This window comes from Rutidosis leptorrhynchoides, chromosome 6 (assembly GCF_046630445.1).
Source record: "Rutidosis leptorrhynchoides isolate AG116_Rl617_1_P2 chromosome 6, CSIRO_AGI_Rlap_v1, whole genome shotgun sequence".
Lineage (NCBI taxonomy): Eukaryota > Viridiplantae > Streptophyta > Magnoliopsida > Asterales > Asteraceae > Rutidosis > Rutidosis leptorrhynchoides.
This window is the reverse complement of record NC_092338.1, coordinates 111,154,380-111,173,209: the sequence shown is the minus strand read 5'-3', so window position 1 is coordinate 111,173,209 and position 18,830 is coordinate 111,154,380.

The following is an 18,830-nucleotide window of genomic DNA, read 5'->3' as shown; positions in this document are numbered from 1 at the left end:
AAAATTACAAAAATATGAGTAATCATTCATGACTTATTTACATGAAAACAAAATTACATATCCTTTATATCTAATCCATACACCAACGACCAAAAACACATACAAACACTTTCATTCTTCAATTTTCTTCATCTAATTGATCTCTCTCAAGTTCTATCTTCAAGTTCTAAGTGTTCTTCATAAATTCCAAAAGTTCTAGTTTCATAAAATCAAGAATACTTCCAAGATTGCAAGTTTACTTCCAAGTTTTCTAAATCCATTCCAAGTAATCATCCAAGATCAAGAAACCTTTGTTACTTACAGTAGGTTATCTTTCTAATACAAGGTAATAATCATATTCAAACTTTAATTCAATTTCTATAACTATAACAATCTTATTTCGAGTGGAAATCTTACTTGAAATTGTTTTCGTGTCATGATTCTGCTTCAAGAACTTTCAAGCCATCCAAGGATCCTTTGAAGCTAGATCTATTTTTTTCATTTCCAGTAGGTTTATCCAAGGAACTTGAGGTAGTAATAATGTTCATAACATCATTCGATTCATACATATAAAGCTATCTTATTCGAAGGTTTAAACTTGTAATCACTAGAACATAGTTTAGTTAATTCTAAACTTGTTCGCAAATAAAAGTTAATCCTTCTAAATTGACTTTTAAAATCAACTAAACACATGTTATATATCTATATGATATGCTAACTTAATGATTTAAAACCTGGAAACACAAAAAACACCGTAAAACCGGATTTACGCCGTCGTAGTAACACCACGGGCTGTTTTGGGTTAGTTAATTAAAAACTATGATAAACTTTGATTTAAAAGTTGTTATTCTGGGAAAATGATTTTTATTATGAACATGAAACTATATCCAAAAATTATGGTTAAACTCAAAGTGGAAGTATGTTTTCTAAAATGGTCATCTAGACGTCGTTCTTTCGACTGAAATGACTACTTTTACAAAAATGACTTGTAACTTATTTTTCCGACTATAAACCTATACTTTTTCTGTTTAGATTCATAAAATAGAGTTCAATATGAAACCATAGCAATTTGATTCACTCAAAACGGATTTAAAATGAAGAAGTTATGGGTAAAACAAGATTGGATAATTTTTCTCATTTTAGCTACGTGAAAATTGGTAACAAATCTATTCCAACCATAACTTAATCAACTTGTATTGTATATTATGTAATCTTGAGATACCATAGACACGTATATAATGTTTCGACCTATCATGTCGACACATCTATATATATTTCGGAACAACCATAGACACTCTATATGTGAATGTTGGAGTTAGCTATACAGGGTTGAGGTTGATTCCAAAATATATATAGTTTGAGTTGTGATCAATACTGAGATACGTATACACTGGGTCGTGGATTGATTCAAGATAATATTTATCGATTTATTTCTGTACATCTAACTGTGGACAACTAGTTGTAGGTTGCTAACGAGGACAGCTGACTTAATAAACTTAAAACATCAAAATATATTAAAAGTGTTGTAAATATATTTTGAACATACTTTGATATATATGTATATATTGTTATAGGTTCGTGAATCAATCAGTGGCCAAGTCTTACTTCCCGACGAAGTAAAAATCTGTGAAAGTGAGTTATAGTCCCACTTTTAAAATCTAATATTTTTGGGATGAGAATACATGCAGGTTTTATAAATGATTTACAAAATAGACACAAGTACGTGAAACTATATTCTATGGTTGAATTATCGAAATCGAATATGCCCCTTTTTATTAAGTCTGGTAATCTAAGAATTAGGGAACAGACACCCTAATTGACGCGAATCCTAAAGATAGATCTATTGGGCCTAACAAACCCCATCCAAAGTACCGGATGATTTAGTACTTCGAAATTTATATCATATCCGAAGGGTGTCCCGGAATGATGGGGATATTCTTAAATATGCATGTTGTTAATGTCGGTTACCAGGTGTTCACCATATGAATGATTTTTATCTCTATGTATGGGATGTGTATTGAAATATGAAATCTTGTGGTCTATTATTATGATTTGATAATATATAGGTTAAACCTATAACTCACCAACATTTTTGTTGACGTTTAAATCATGTTTATTCTCAGGTGAATACTAAGAGCTTCCGCTATTGCATACTAAAATAAGAACAAGATTTGGAGTCCATGTTTGTATGATATTGTGTAAAAACTGCATTCAAGAAACTGATTTCGATGTAACATATTTGTATTGTAAACCATTATGTAATGGTCGTGTGTAAACAGGATATTTTAGATTATCATTATTTGATAATCTACGTAAAGCTTTTTAAACCTTTATTGATGAAATAAAGGTTATGGTTTGTTTTAAAAATGAATGCAGTCTTTGAAAAACGTCTCATATAGAGGTCAAAACCTCGCAACGAAATCAATTAATATGGAATGTTTTTAATCAATAAGAACGGGACATTTCAGTTGGTATCAGAGCGTTAGTCTTAGAGAACCAGAATTTTGCATTAGTGTGTCTTATCGAGTTTGTTAGGATGCATTAGTGAGTCTGGACTTTGACCGTGTTTACTTGAAAAATGATTGTTTAACAAATTTTGTTGGAAACTATATATTTTTAACGTGTGAATATTATGTGATATATTAATCTTTTAACGTGTTTGATATTATGTGATAGATGTCTACCTCTAGAACAAGTCCCATTGACTCACCTAATAATAATGAAGAGTCAAATGTAAATTGGAATAATTCGTGGACTGATTCACAAGTTCCCGAAGAGGAACCGAAAGAAGATTCGGAACCGGAAGAAGAATCGGAACCAGAAGAAGAATCGGAACCGGAAGAAGAAATAGAACCAGTGGGGGAAATAATAAAATGGTTAAGTAGAAGAAAATCCTCAACCAACCGACCAAAGTTAATTATGGTCAATGGTGTTTCCGCCAAGGAAGCAAAGTATTGGGAGGATTACCAATTCTCCGATGAATTGGATCCCGACAAGGAATCCGATGATGTTATAGAAATTACCCCAACACAATTTAATAAGGCAAAAGAGAACAATAAGGGAAAGGGCATAAAAATAGAGAAATTTGATTCCAAACCCGATGAACTTTATATGTATCGTCAACCCCCGAAGCCCTTAAGTTGTAACAATGACCCGGGAACCTCTAAACCACCAGGTTTTTCTAAACCATTGTGGAAAACGACAGCTCGTATTAGGGGAACATCATATATCCCTAGAAACTTGGCAAAACGAACCAAAACTGAAGAAGAAGAAGAAACGAGCGAGTCGGAATAAGATAGTTGTATTCGTGTGGTGTAATATATGTAATATAGTGTGCTTATGCTTTATGATATATGTAAAAATTGCTTGTATTAATAAGTTTTTTTTTTTATGAATCTAACTCTTGTCTATTTTACAGTATAAAAACACAAAATGGATAGACAACCCAATATTTTAAGAGACCTACCCGGAGACATGATTGATGAAATCTTGTCTAGAGTCGGTCAGAATTCTTCGGCACAACTATTTACGGCGAAATCAGTTTGTAAGACATTCAAAGAACGTTCCAAGAATGTCTTGGTTTATAAGAGACTTTCGTTTGAAAGATGGAGGATATCACATTGGGAAACCCATAAGTTACGATGTGTTTACTTTGACGCATATATTGCGGGGAACCCAAATGCTATTTTACGCAACGGGTTAAGAAATTATTTTGACTCAATGTATCCGAATATAGGACTTCATGATTTAGAAAAAGTGGCTAACATGCAACATAAAGAAGCATGCTATGCTTACGGGTTAGTAATGTTCGCTTCTCACCAAAGTGAGAAAAAGAACATCGGGCTACAACTATTAAACAAAACATTCCCACAAGTGACGGAGTCGGTAATTGGGGTAAGAAATGAGGTTTTTAGGTTATTACGAGACTGTTGGTCATTACGTAACCCTCGTCCCTTTGACGATGTTGCAACACGCTATCTTATCAACGGCCATAACGGTTATGTTCCACAAGACCAAGGATGGGAAGTATTCCTAGTAAAACCAGAATGCATGACTTGTTTCTGGACGTATGAATTACGTGTCTTTATTGCCTTTACTGAATGACTTGTGTACTAGCTAGAATTATCTTCACAACTATCTTGTATCAAAGTTATTGTGTGCTATATTTCATGCTATATGTAAAATAAGCGGTATTGTAAGTTTGTAAAATATTGTGTAAAAGTTTGAACGCGAAATATTATTATAATCAGTTTTTCATATAGAATTGTAGTAGTTGAATTGTATATTAGCTACAAAGTATGAACTTAACGGGTAGGTACTACCCGAATTTAAACTTATAAAACGCTAATATGAAGAAAAAGCTTTTATAAATGAGTTCATATTATGCTACGAGATACTATTGACTACTCTTAATATTCTGTATGATTAACTTGTTTCATTTGACTATTTGAAGGAAATGGCACCGACTACTCGACAAACCATGAATATGAGCGAAGAGAAATTTCGTACCTTTCTTGCTGCAAACATAGCCGCAGTACAGGCTGCACTACATACCAACAATAACCTTGGATCTAGCAGTACAGGAAATCGTGTAGGATGCACCTACAAAGAATTCACTGCCTGTAAACCTTTGGAATTTGATGGAACCGAAGGACCGATCGGATTGAAACGGTGGACCGAGAAGGTCGAATCAGTGTTTGCCATAAGTAAGTGTACTGAAGAGGACAAAGTGAAGTACGCTACACATACCTTCACAGGTTCTGCGTTAACATGGTTGAATACCTATCTAGAGCAAGTGGGACAAGATGATGCTTACGCACTACCGTGGTCAGCGTTTAAGCACTTGATGAATGAGAAGTACCGTCCCAGAACCGAGATCAATAAGCTCAAGACAGAACTTAGAGGGTTACGAATCCAAGGATTTGATATTACCACGTACGAAAGACGATTCACAGAATTGTGCTTATTGTGTCCGGGAGCGTTCGAAGATGAGGAAGAGAAGATCGACGCGTTTGTGAAAGGATTACCGGAAAGAATCCAAGAAGATATAAGTTCACACGAGTCCGCCTCCATACAACAGGCATGTAGAATGGCTCACAAACTAGTAAACCAGATTGAAGAAAGAATTAAAGAACAGACTGCTGAAGAGGCCAATGTGAAGCAAGTCAAAAGAAAGTGGGAGGAAAACGGTGATAAGAATCACCAATACAACAACAACAGCAATTACAACAATAATCGCAACAACTATCCCAACAATCGTAACATCAATCGCAACTACAACAAACGGCCCAACAATAACAACAACAACAACAACAACAACAACAGCAGCAGCAACTACAACAATCATCCCAACAATAATAATAACCGCAACAACAACAACAATCAGAAGCAGCTATGCCAAAGGTGTGAAAAGTATCACTCGGGGTTCTGCACCAAATTTTGCAACACGTGTAAAAGAAATGGTCATAGCACGGCGAAGTGTGAGGTCTATGGACCAGGGGTTAACAGAACGAAAGGAACAAATGGTGTCGGAACGAGTAATGGCGGAGCAAGTAGTGTCGGAGCAAGTTATGCCAATGTAGTTTGTTATAAATGTGGAAAACCGGGCCACATTATTAGAAATTGCCCGAACCAGGAGAACATGAATGGACAAGGTCGTGGAAGAGTTTTCAATATTAATGCGGCAAAGGCACAGGAAGACCCGGAGCTTGTTACGGGTACGTTTCTTATTGACAATAAATCTGTTTACGTTTTATTTGATTCGGGTGCAGATAGAAGCTATATGAGTAGAGATTTTTGTGCTAAATTAAGTTGTCCATTGACGCCTTTGGATAGTAAATTTTTACTCTAATTAGCAAATGGTAAATTAATTTTAGCAGATAATATATGCCGGAATCGAGAAATTAAACTGGTTAGCGAAACATTTAAGATTGACTTGATACCAGTAGAGTTAGGGAGTTTTGATGTGATAATCGGTATGGACTGGTTGAAAGAAGTAAAAGCAGAGATCGTTTGTTACAAAAATGCAATTCGCATTATACGAGAAAAAGGAAAACCCTTAATGGTGTACGGAGAAAAGGGCAACATGAAGCTACATCTTATTAGTAATTTGAAGGCACAAAAACTAATAAGAAAAGGTTGCTATGCTGTTCTAGCACACGTCGAGAAAGTACAAATTGAAGAAAAGAGCATCAATGATGTTCCCATCGCAAAAGAATTTCCCGATGTATTTCCGAAAGAATTACCGGGACTACCTCCACATCGATCTGTTGAATTTTAAATAGATCTTGTACCAGGAGCTGCACCAATAGCTCGTGCTCCTTACAGACTCTCACCCAGCGATATGAAAGAACTACAAAGCCAATTACAAGAACTTTTAGAGTGTGGTTTCAATCGACCAAGCACATCACCGTGGGGAGCTCCTGTTTTGTTTGTCAAGAAGAAAGATGGTACATTCAGGTTGTGTATCGACTACCGAGAGTTGAACAAACTTACCATCAAGAACCGCTACCCACTACCGAGAATCGACGACTTATTTGATCAACTACAAGGCTCGTCTGTTTATTCAAAGATTGACTTACGTTTCGGGTATCATCAAATGCGGGTGAAAGAAGATGATATTCCAAAGACTGCTTTCAGAACACGTTATGGTCATTATGAATTTATGGTCATGCCGTTTGGTTTAACTAATGCACCAGCTATGTTCATTGACCTTATGAACCGAGTGTGTGGACCATACCTTGACAAGTTTGTCATTGTTTTCATTGATGACATACTTATTTACTCAAAGAATGACCAAGAACACGGTGAACATTTGAGAAAGGTGTTAGAAGTATTGAGGAAGGAAGAATTGTATGCTAAGTTTTCAAAGTGTGCATTTTGGTTGGAAGAAGTTCAATTCCTCGGTCACATAGTAAACAAAGAAGGTATTAAGGTGGATCCGGCAAAGATAGAAACTGTTGAAAAGTGGGAAACCCCGAAAACTCCAAAACACATACGCCAGTTTTTAGGACTAGCTGGTTACTACAGAAGGTTCATCCAAGACTTTTCCAGAATAGGAAAACCCTTGACTGCATTAACTCATAAAGGGAAGAAATTTGAATGGAGGGATGAACACGAGAAAGCGTTTTAGTTATTGAAGAAAAAGCTAACTACGGCACCTATATTGTCATTGCCTGAAGGGAATGATGATTTTGTGATTTATTGTGACGCATCAAAGAAAGGTCTCGGTTGTGTATTAATGCAACGAACGAAGGTGATTGCTTATGTGTCTAGACAATTGAAGATTCACGAACAAAATTATACGATTCATGATTTGGAATTAGGCGCGGTTGTTTTTGCATTAAAGACTTGGAGGCACTACTTATATGGGGTCAAAAGTATTATATATACCGACCACAAAAGTCTTCAACACATATTTAATCAGAAACAACTGAATATGAGGCAGCGTAGGTGGATTGAATTGTTGAATGATTACGACTTTGAGATTCGTTACCACCCGGGGAAGGCAAATGTGGTAGCCGACGCCTTGAGCAGGAAGGACAGAGAACCCGTTCGAGTAAAATCTATGAATATAATGATTCACACTAACCTTACTACTCAAATAAAGGAGGCACAACAAGGAGTTTTAAAAGAGGGAAATTTAAAGGATGAAATACCCAAAGGATCGGAGAAGCATCTTAATATTCAGGAAGACGGAACCCGGTATAGGGCTAAAAGAATTTGGGTACCAAAATTTGGAGATATGAGAGAAATGGTACTTAGAGAAGCTCATAAAACCAGATACTCAATACATCCTGGAACGGGGAAGATGTACAAGGATCTTAAGAAACATTTTTGGTGGCCAGGTATGAAAGCCGATATTGCTAAATATGTAGGAGAATGTTTGACGTGTTCTAAGGTCAAAGCTGAACATCAGAAACCATGAGGTCTACTACAACAACCTGAAATCCCGGAATGGAAATGGGAAAACATTACCATGGATTTCATCACTAAATTGCCAAGGACTGCAAGTGGTTTTGATACTATTTGGGTAATAGTTGATCGTCTCACCAAATTAGCACACTTCCTGCCAATAAGAGAAGATGACAAGATGGAGAAGTTAGCACGACTGTATTTGAAGGAAGTCGTCTCCAGACATGGAATACCAATCTCTATTATCTCTGATAGGGATGGCAGATTTATTTCAAGATTCTGGCAGACATTACAGCAAGCATTGGGAACTCGTCTAGACATGAGTACTGCCTATCATCCACAAACTAATGGGCAGAGTGAAAGGACGATACAAACGCTTGAAGACATGCTACGAGCTTGTGTTATTGATTTCGGAAATAGTTGGGATCGACATCTACCGTTAGCAGAATTTTCCTACAACAACAGCTACCATTCAAGCATTGAGATGGCGCCAATTGAAGCACTTTAAGGTAGAAAGTGCAGGTCTCCGATTTGTTAGAGTGAAGTGGGGGATAGACAGATTACGGGTCCGGAGATAATACAAGAAACTACCGAGAAAATCATCCAAATTCAACAAAGATTGAAAACCACCCAGAGTCGACAAAAGAGCTACACGGACAGTGAAAGAAAAGATATAGAGTTTAAAATTGGAGAAATGGTCATGCTTAAGGTTTCACCTTGGAAAGGCGTTGTTCGATTTGGTAAACGGGGGAAACTAAATCCAAGGTACATTGGACCATTCAAGATTATAGATCGTGTCGGACCAGTAGCTTACCAACTGGAGCTACCTCAACAACTCGCGGCTGTACATAACACTTTCCACGTCTCAAATTTGAAGAAATGTTTTGCTAAAGAAGATCTCACTATTCCGTTGGACGAAATCCAAATCAATGAAAAACTTCAATTCATTGAAGAACCCGTCAAAATAATGGATTGTGAGGTTAAGAGACTTAAACAAAACAAGATACCGATTGTTAAGGTTCGATGGAATGCTCGTAGAGGACCCGAGTTCACCTGGGAGTGTGAAGATCAGATGAAGAAGAAATACCCGCATTTATTTCCAGAAGATACGTCAACACCTCCAACTGCTTAAAATTTCAGGACGAAATTTATTTAACGGGTAGGTACTGTAGTGACCCGAACTTTTCCATGTTTATATATATATATATTAAATGAAATTGTTATTTACATGATTAAGTGTTTCCAACATGTTAAGCAATCAAACTTTTTAAGACTTGATTAATTGAAATAGGTTTCATATAGACAATTGATCACCCATGTTGACCGGTGATTCACGAATGTTAAAACTTGTAAAAACTATACGATGACATATATATGGTTATATATATATTTAACAGGATTTTATTATAAGTATGTATCTCATTAGGTATTTTAACAATGAGTTATATACATAAAAATGAGACTATTAATTTAAGAAACTCGAAAACGATATATATAACGATTATCGTTATAACAACGTCTTACTAGGTACATATGAATCATATTAAGATATTGATACACTTGGTTAATTATGTTAAATGATAAGTAAATATATTATTAAGTGTATTAACAATGAAATACATATGTAAAAATATGACTACTAACGTAATGATTTCGAAACGAGACATATATGTAACGATTATCGTTGTAATGACATTTAACTGTATATATATCATACTAAGATATATTATATATCATAATATCATGATAATATAAAAATTTAACATCTCATTTGTTATAATAAACAATGGGTTAACAACATTCAACAAGATCGTTAACCTAAAGGTTTCAAAACAACATTTACATGTAACGACTAACGATGACTTAACGACTCAGTTAAAATGTATAAACATGTAGTGTTTTAATATGTATTCATACACTTTTGAAAGAATTCAAGACACTTATCAAAATACTTCTACTTAACAAAAATGCTTACAATTACATCCTCGTTCAGTTTCATCAACAATTCTACTCGTATACACCCGTATTCGTACTCGTACAATACACAGCTTTTAGATGTATGTACTATTGGTATATACACTCCAATGATCAGCTATTAGCAGCCCATGTGAGTCACCTAATGTAACGACCTGCACTTTTTCGATCGTTCTATACTTATAAGATTAATATTTACATAAATTAAACCTTACCAACATGATAAGCAATCCAAATTGTCGAGATTTATATTTCCGAAAAGAGTTTACACAACGTTTGACCGTCTAGTTTGACCGATGATATCACGAACTATACAATATATGATAATTATACATACATATTTAACATGATCTAGGATGTTTTAATATCTCATTTTGTATTAATAACAAAAAGTCATAAGTATATTTTGAAACTACTAACTTAAGTTTTCAAAACAATAACCTACGTAACGTTATTTGACATAAATACTGATGATTTATAATGTTTATACATATATCGTATAAGTAATGTATTTAATCATTTTTAAAGGGCTTTTATACATAAAACAATATAAGTATATTTACAAAAGATAGTTATATTTGAATTCTCGTTCCGTTTCCTCAATAATCCTATACGTATATCTAGGGTACTATACACAGCTTCTAGAAGTATTTACTATTGGTATATACCAATAGAAATCTTCAATTATTGGAATAATATGTCATTCATGACATAATAAATTTTAACTTATCTTAGATATTTTCACTAAAAACCAAATTTTCAAGCCTATAAATAAGCACCATTTCTAACTCATTTTTACACATTCATTTTCCAAATTTTACTTCCAATTTTCACACACACTTGCAAGAACTCTCTCAACTTTTATTTTACTACTTCTTTCCAGCAACTTTACATTTTAAACTTGAGGTAAAAACTCTACTTCAACTCTTTTTCAATTCATATATTTAAAGCTATATATATAAGAGTTTATAAACTAGAACATAGTTTGAATGATTTCAAACTTGTTCGCAAACTAAATAGATCCTTATAACTTAACTTTTAAAATACTTCAAGACCTGTAACATATCTTAATTATATGCTAACTTAACAAGGTATAACTTGGTTTTTCAAAGAACACCTTAAAAACTGAATTTACGACGTCGGAGTGCAACCGGGGGCTGTTTTGGGTTGGATAATTAAAAACCATCTTAAACTTTGAATGGAGGTTTATTTTCTGGAAAAATGATTTTTACTATGAATATGATAACACATAAAAATTTCATAATTTAACTCAAAGTATAAGTATTTTTAGAAAAATAATCATTTGAGGTTGTTTACATGATGGAAAATGATTAACTTCATAAGTTTCACTAAAGTTTGACCTATGCCGTGTGATTTTGAATACAAACTAAGGTATTTACAGTTCATAGTCTTAAAGAGGGACTCGATCCAAGGAGATGGCAAGTTGAATCAACGAAAACGGAGTTGTAACGAAGAAACTATGACCGAAACAAAATCGGATATCCAAGACTAGTTTAGCCACGAAAATAATTGGGAAAAAATTAAATAAATCACATCTTTTTAAGTTAACATGATATTTTATATATATGTACTTATAATTCAATTTTATATGGTTCAGGATCACCCGTAAACAACACGAGAAGATTAATCATAAGATCCCATGATTGTACGCAACACGTCATTTGACAACACCGGTACTTTATGTACGCAACACGTCATTTGACAACACCGGTACCATGGGTCAAGATTAATCTCGACCAATACATATACGATGGGGTTTTATTTATTTCGTTGGGGGTTTTATTTATTTCATTGCGGGTATATTAAACATCTAAAAATGAACCATTAAAATTGAATTACTAACAACGAACTGCTAACTACGGACTAAGGAATTATTAAAAGTATTAAAAGTATAACAAGTATATATATGTGACGTTTGTTTAAAAAGAAAAGGTATTGATATATTATATATGGATAGGTTCGTGATATCAACCGGAGACCAAGTCAAATTATATATAACTTCAAGACGAAAGTGAGTATATAGTCCCACTTTTAAACTCTAAATATTTCGGGATGAGAATACATGTATTTTATGTTTTACGTTATGGACACAAGTAACTGAAAATATATTCTACGTTGAGTTGTACCACTGGCATACTTCCCTGTAGCTTGGTAACTAATATTTACAGCGGTATTGTAAACGCGAATCCTGTTGATAGATCTATCGGGCCTGACAACCCCAACCGGACTGGACGACCAGTATTCAACGGTTGCACAGTACTTCGTTTTGTGACTACACTTGGTACGGTGTAGTAAGATTTCATATTAAAGGGAATATGCGACGTGATTAAATGTTAAGTATGGTTACCAAGTGCTCAACCACTTAGAATATTTTTATTAAACTGTTATTATACGAAATCTTGTGGTCTATATATATATTGCTGCCGGCACTAAACCTATATCTCACCAACTTTATGTTGACGTTTTAAACATGTTTATTCTCAGGTGATAATTAGAAGCTTCCGCTGCATTATGTTGAATTTGAGCAGGATCTTGCGTACGCATATTTGTGTCAAAAATAAAACTGCATATCCAAGAACTTGTGTTGTAAAATATGCTAGAAATCGTGTTGTTATCATCATTTGTAAAGTTTGTAAGTCGAAGATGATCGCTAAATGATAATCATTTTATTTCATCCAAAGCTTGTATCAAAAATAAGAATCATGGTTTGTAATGTATAATATATGCAGTTTTTCTTTTAAAAATGTCGCATATAAAGGTCAATACCTCGCAATGAAATCATACGTTATCTAACACGTTCTTACGGTTAAGGACGGGTTATGACATGTGGTATCAGAGCGGTGGTCTTAGCGAACCAGGTTTGCATTAGTGTGGCTAACTGATAAGTCGTTAGGATACATTAGTAAGTCTGGACTTTGACCGGGTCTGATTTAAAAACCATTGCTTATCATTGTTGGTTAAAATTTATATGTAAATATTATGTAGTACTAATGGGTTAGCTGTTGTGTGATAGATGTCGGGCTCAAAACTTGTCATCACGTTCAGCGACTCCGAACCAGAATCTTCAGATGGTGTTCCAGTCATTAACCTATCCGATGACGAAAATAATATCTTTGGGGAAGACTCACAAATTCTGGATGAACCGACTATAGAGAACCCAGAAAGTGAACCCGAGGAGGAAAGTGAACCCGAGGAGGAAAGTGAACCCGAGGAAGAAATACAGGAAATTACAAAAGACGAGTTCGAACTAGGAAAGAAACGAAAGGCTAATGAATTAGAAAATTCAAATCCCGAGTTTAGTAAGGATGATGTGGCACCAACTCCACTAGACACTACCACCCCTACTCCCGCTATTCCTATTCGTTCTATCCCGGCATCCAGTTCTTCAGTCCCACAGCCAAAATATAGGCAGACAGCCAGGATAAGCGTTAAGCGATTCTTTGAACCTAAACGTCCTAGAAAATAGACCAAACGATGCGCTGCCGTATTAAACCATGGGATCATATAATGTTTTGTATAATATTATTAGTGTGGTTTGCTTAATGTTCGATGTAAGATAAGCATATGTAAAATAGTGAAGTGTGAAATGCAATAATTTTCCATGGTTAAGTATTATTTAGATAGTAGTAATTGATTCTGTACTAAGCTATTAAGTATGGACATTAACGGGTAGGTACTACCCTAGATATAATTATAAAACGCTAATAAGAAGAAAAGGCTTTTATAATAATACCTGGTTCATATTATTAATAAGCTATAATGTACTGTAAATATACACTACATCTATAATATTCCATGTGAATAATTATTTTCTTTTCATTCTTATAGAAGAATATGGCGCGATTGAACCGAATGACGGAACAAGAAATCCAGGAACTCATCAATCAGCGAGTGAACGACAGAATGTTATGGGTCGAGGCTGCAAGAGGTGCTGCAGTTAACCCAAATCCTCGTGTGGGGTGCACTTACAAAACTTTTCAAGCTTGCAAGCCCTCATCATTCAGTGGAACAGAAGGACCGATCGGTTTAACCCGGTGGATAGAAAAGATGGAGACTGTGTTTAAAATCAGTGGTTGTGTTGAAAAGGACATGACCAAGTATGCATCGTGCACTTTACAAGATAGTGCACTCACGTGGTGGAAAAATTATGTGAAGGCTGTAGGAGGAGATGTAGCTTATGATACTCCATGGGAAGAATTCAAAACAATGTTAATCAACGAATATTGTCCAAGGAACGAGGTTAGGAAGTTGGAAGATGAATTACGAAGTCTGAAGGTTATTGGTACTGAAATCACTAACTACAATCAGCGATTCATGGAATTAGTTTTGCTATGTCCTGAATTGGTTCCAACCGAAGAACGGAAAATTGAAATGTACAAAGATGGGTTGCCCAAAAAGGTCAAGGCAAATGTTACAGCATCGAAACCTAAGACAATTCATGAAGCTATAACCATGGCAAACGAGCTAATGGATCAGGTCATCATGGATAAGAAAGTATCCAATACTGATGTGAAGGTATCAGGTAACAAAAGAAAGTGGAATGGAAATTATGATCGAGGTAACCAACAACAATCTTTTAAGAAACAAGAAAACACGCAAGGTGCGGGTAGTGGTTTAAGCTTTGGTTATAAAGGACAAAATCCTTTATGCAACCGATGCCACAAACATCACTCTGGTTACTGTAATGTGATATGCAACAAATGTAATCGAAAGGGTCATCTTGCTGAAGATTGTAGGGCTCTCGTTACAAATACAAATGGTACCAAGACTCCTGCCACCAATGCAAATAGAACTGCTTTGGCTACCATAACTTGTTATGGGTGTGGAAAACAAGGTCACTATAAGAGCCAGTGTCCGAATCCAGAGAAGAATAATGGATCTGCACGTGGAAGAGCATTTGTTATTAATGCTAGAGAGGCGTGTGAAGACCCGGAGCTTGTTACGGGTACGTTTACCATTAATAACTTATCCGCATCTATTATATTTGATACTGGTGCCGATAGAAGTTACGTGAGTAGAGGCTTTTACGCTAAATTGAATTGTTCATCATTACCTCTAGATGCTAAGTACATGATTGAGTTAGCTAATGGTAAACTAATTAAAGCCGATAAAATTTGCCGTGATTGTAAAATAAATTTAGCCGGAGAAACGTTTAAAATTGACTTAATACCCGTAGAATTAGGAAGTTTTGATGTAATAGTCGGCATGGACTGGATGTCCAAAATAGGAGCTGAAGTTGTGTGTGCCAAGAAGGCAATTCGCATTCCTCGTAAGGATAAAACGCCAGTGATGATTTATGGAGAGAAGGGTAACTCAAAGCTAAAACTCATTAGTTATTTGAAAGCTCAAAAGTGCTTGAAGAAAGGGTGCTATGCTATCTTAGCACATGTTAATAAAGTCGAAAAGAAAGAAAAAGAGAAGTGCATCAACGACGTGCCTGTGGCAAGAGATTTTCCTGAAGTTTTTCCGGAAGAGTTGCCGGGATTACCTCCATTTAGATCTGTAGAATTTCAAATAGATTTAGTACCAGGAGCCGCACCAGTGGCTCGTGCTCCATATAGACTTGCACCGTCCGAGTTAAAAGAACTTCAGAGTCAGTTAAAAGAATTACTGGATCATGGATTCATACGACCAAGTACTTCACCGTGGGGAGCTCCGATTCTATTTGTTAAAAAGAAAGATGGATCTTTTAGGATGTGTATAGATTATCGTGAATTAAATAAGTTAACTATCAAAAATCGGTATCCACTACCGAGAATTGATGACTTATTTGATCAACTCCAGGGATCATGTGTTTATTCGAAAATCGACCTAAGATCGGGCTATCATCAACTACGTGTCAAAGAAGAGGACATTCCGAAAACTGCTTTTCGGACACGTTATGGTCATTACGAATTTTTGGTCATGCCGTTTGGATTGACGAATGCGCCAGCTGTATTCATGGACCTCATGAATCGAGTTTGTAGTCCGTATTTAGATAAGTTTGTTATCGTTTTCATTGATGACATTCTTATCTATTCCAAGAGTGAGCAAGAGCATGAGCAGCATTTAAGGTTGATATTAGAGTTGTTGAGAAAAGAACAGCTATACGCTAAATTTTCTAAGTGTGCTTTCTGGTTGAAAGAAGTGCAATTTCTTGGCCACGTTGTTAGTAGCAAAGGAATTCAGGTTGATCCAGCAAAAATTGAAGCCATTGAAAAATGGGAGACTCCTAAAACACCAATGCAGATACGCCAATTTTTGGGTTTAGCCGGTTATTATAGAAGGTTTATTCAAGATTTTTCCCGAATAGCTAAGCCGTTGACAGCATTAACGCAAAAAGGGAAGAAATACGAATGGACCTCGGAGCAGGAGAACGCATTTCAATTACTGAAGAAGAAGTTAACCACGGCGCCTATTTTATCGTTACCTGAAGGGAACGATGATTTTGAAATATATTGTGACGCTTCGCGACAAGGTTTTGGTTGTGTTCTTATGCAACGAAAGAAAGTTATTGCATACGCATCTCGACAATTGAAGATTCACGAGCGGAATTATACGACGCATGATCTAGAACTGGGAGCAGTCGTGTTTGCGTTAAAGATATGGAGACACTACTTGTATGGGGTTAAATGCACTGTGTTTACTGATCATAAAAGCCTTCAACATATTTTTGATCAGAAACAGCTGAACATGAGGCAACGTAGGTGGGTCGAGTTAATAAACGACTATGATTGTGAAATTCGTTATCATCCCGGGAAAGCGAATGTGGTGGCTGACGCACTAAGCAGAAAGGAAGGAGAACCAATCCGAGTACGAGCGATGAACATAAAAATTTGCATGAATCTCAACTCACAAATCAAAGAAGTTCAACGAGAAGCACTTACTAAAGAAAATATAGGAAATGAAATAATGAAGAAGTATGAGAAGCAACTCGTTATGCGGGAAGATGGAATTCGATATTTTGCAAACCGTATTTGGGTACCAAAGTTGGGTGGATTAAGGAAGTTAATATTGAATGAGGCACATAAGACAAGATACTCGATACATCCTGGAGTTGGAAAGATGTATCAAGATCTTAAGACGCATTATTGGTGGCCTAATTTGAAGACAGACGTTGCAACATATGTTGGGGAATGTTTAACTTGTTCCAAAGTCAAAGCAGAACACCAGAAGCCGTAAGGATTACTTCAACAACCAGAAATCCCAGAATGGAAATGGGACGGTATTACCATGGATTTCATCACGAAGTTACCAAAGACTGCCTGGGGATACGACACCATTTGGGTGATTGTTGATCGTCTCACCAAGTCTGCACATTTCTTGCCTATAAAGGAAACAGATAGAATGGAGAAACTATTACGATTGTATATAAAGGAAGTTGTTTCAAGGCATGGAATACCTATTTCCATTATATCTGATCGTGATAGTAGATTTACCTCAAAGTTCTGGCAATCACTACAGGAGGCACTAGGAACTCGTTTGGATATGAGTACCGCATATCATCCGCAAACCGACGGGCAGAGTGAAAGAACAATTCAGACTCTTGAAGACATGCTCAGGGCATGTGTGATCGATTTTGGAAACGGATGGGATAAGTATCTACCGTTAGCAGAATTTTCGTATAATAATAGTTATCATGCAAGCATTAAAGCTGCACCATTCGAAGCATTGTATGGAAGGAAGTGTAGATCTCCTATCTGTTGGAATGAAGTAGGAGATCGACAATTAACTGGTCCCGAGATCATACACGAAACGACTGAGAAGATAGTACAAATCAAGGAGAGATTGAAAACAGCCCGAAGTCGCCAAAAGAGCTACGCCGATGTCCGAAGGAAACCATTAGAGTTTCAGATTAGGGACATGGTTATGCTAAAGGTGTCACCTTGGAAAGGTGTAATACGTTTCGGTAAAAGAGGTAAACTGAACCCAAGATATGTAGGCCCGTTCAAGATCATCGAACGCATTGGACCGGTAGCTTATCGACTCGAGTTACCGCAACAACTCGCCGGAGTACACAATACCTTTCACGTCTCAAACCTTAAGAAGTGTCTTGCAAAGGAAGACCTCACCATTCCTCTTGAAGAAATCCATGTCGATGAGAAACTACAATTCATCGAAGAACCAATCGAAATCATGGATCGTGAAGTTAAACAGCTCAAGCAGAGCAACATACCAATCGTTAAGGTTCGTTGGAATGCTCGAAGAGGTCCTGAGTTTACTTGGGAACGAGAGGATCAGATGAAACAAAAGTATCCACACTTGTTTCTCGATGACGCAAAATAGGTACAATTTTAAAATTTCGGGACGAAATTTATTTAACGGGGAGGTAATGTAACGACCTGCACTTTTTCGATCGTTCTATACTTATAAGATTAATATTTACATAAATTAAACCTTACCAACATGATAAGCAATCCAAATTGTCGAGATTTATATTTCCGAAAAGAGTTTACACAACGTTTGACCGTCTAGTTTGACCGATGATATCACGAACTATACAATATATGATAATTATACATACATATTTAACATGATCTAGGATGTTTTAATATCTCATTTTGTATTAATAACAAAAAGTCATAAGTATATTTTGAAACTACTAACTTAAGTTTTCAAAACAATAACCTACGTAACGTTATTTGACATAAATACTGATGATTTATAATGTTTATACATATATCGTATAAGTAATGTATTTAATCATTTTTAAAGGGCTTTTATACATAAAACAATATAAGTATATTTACAAAAGATAGTTATATTTGAATTCTCGTTCCGTTTCCTCAATAATCCTATACGTATATCTAGGGTACTATACACAGCTTCTAGAAGTATTTACTATTGGTATATACCAATAGAAATCTTCAATTATTGGAATAATATGTCATTCATGACATAATAAATTTTAACTTATCTTAGATATTTTCACTAAAAACCAAATTTTCAAGCCTATAAATAAG